The sequence below is a fragment of the Phalangium opilio genome, unplaced genomic scaffold (genome assembly GCF_054372755.1).
Source record: "Phalangium opilio isolate 3A_F unplaced genomic scaffold, DU_Popi_V2 ptg000085l_1, whole genome shotgun sequence".
Classification (NCBI taxonomy): Eukaryota; Metazoa; Arthropoda; class Arachnida; order Opiliones; family Phalangiidae; genus Phalangium; species Phalangium opilio.
In genome coordinates this window covers 39,486-41,426 of record NW_028324190.1, presented here as the reverse complement: position 1 = coordinate 41,426, position 1,941 = coordinate 39,486, and positions in this window count along the sequence as shown.

Sequence of the window (1,941 nt, the reverse complement as noted above, 5' to 3'; positions counted from 1 at the left end):
TCGTACAAAAGAACAGGAACTAGCCTCTGAATGTTGACACAGAACGTTCTAGAACTATCCTATACCCCTATATCTATAGTGTAAAATGAAATACCTAGTAACGAAAACCCTTTCCAAGAACCCAGAGAAATGTCACGCTGATTTAGACCCCAAGCAACAAGACCTAGAGTCACTATTCTGGTACCTGGCCCGAGAAACTTCTAGAAAATTTTTTTTAACCCTTAAACTGACCAATCCCCATTTGGTCCCAGATTTAAAAGTTTTGCCTATTCGTTGAAAACATGAATCCGCCCGGCTACGTAATAAATATGGTCCACTATTCGCCAAACCAAAGTCAATCAACAAACGTCATTGTCCCAGAAATCCTTGCGAGAAACTAGAAGTTATATATACGAAGTCCCTCCTGTCCCACCCTCAGTCGATATCTGAACCCCTTAACGAAACCCTGTCGGCTCACCCTTAAGAAACCCTTAGAAATCCGGAGTATTATTTTATATCGGAGATATTTTTTTATTCATTTTGATACCTTTATTTTTCATCAATTTGAATCCCCAAGTTTTCGGAAGAGAATCGGAGAGATGTTTTTATTCAATTTGATACCTTTATTTTTCGTCAATTTGAATCCTTAATTTTTGGGAGAAACTCGGAAACATTTTTTTTAAACCCCTAAGTTGAAGAAGTGCAAGTTGAGTGCGCAAGATATTAAAAGAAAAAATAAAATAATTAACCCTTAAATCGCGAGAAAAGAAAAAAGATCCTGAATTAAAACCCTTAAATCGAGAAAGAAGAAGAAAAAAGATCCTGAACCCCTAAGATGAAACTGGAAGAGGAGCTACTTGGCGTAAGAAATTAAAAAACTTGAAACTATTTTGATTAACTGACTTGAAACTATGGTTAAAGAACTGAGATTATGGTTGACGGATTGATTCATTTTTTAAAATCTTAAACCTTTTATTTTTGAACATTATTTTAGTGCATAACTGCACGATTTTAACCAATTCACCCCTAAAATTTAAATTTGAAACTTAAAGAAGACATTCCATAGAGGTTATAAATTGAAAAACCCCCTTTTGATTTTTGTTTAATTTTGTATTTTGACCCTTAAAAAGTGTGTGAAAATTTATGAACAAGATTGAATATTATGTTGAATATTAAAATTTGGATTAGAATCTATTTTGACTCTCCATTGACACATACCATCAAACGCGGTCACTTTTGATTCAGAAATTTTATGAGCCCCTCGTTCCCGTTTAAAGGCCTTAACTCTCCACAACTGACTGCATTCTAACATCTTGTCTAGCGTTAGCGAGGTTGAATCATAAGTGAAAAGAGGTAGGTGTTTATCTTATACTCTAACCCCTCTAATAAGAATCGAACACTCCACCTTACCCCCATTAAATCTTAAAGAGCATAAAGAAAAGGCTTATAAGACGTCCTTGTAACGGTGTAGAATTTGATCCAGGCCAGTTAACGGTACATAATTTAATTCCAGAGCGGAGCTGTCATTGATCTCAAACCCTAATGGTGTAAACCATGATCGTCCAGGAAGTGAAGTGCCCTTTCCTTCCAAAACTCGTAACGGAAGGGTAGCATGTTTAGAATTGTAAGAAACGTCTACTGCGCACGTACCCAAAGTCTTAAGTTTCTCGTGACTCCACGTGCTTAAGCCTTCATTTACGTCAACAGGGATGAGATTGGGTGGATGAACAGGCCAAAGTTTAGCGAAGGTTTGCGAGCTTATGACCGCATGCGGCGAACCACTATCAAGATCCATAGTGTGCTCTATTCCATTGAGCTTCAATCGAACCCAATAAGGGAGCATGTATTTTCCACTTTCTTGCCCTTGTGTTAGAGAATACAATCCCTGAAATCCAAAGGGATCTGTGGGAGAAGACGATGTGGAAGTGTCCCGGTAGTCATCAATCTCCAAACAATGTGTTT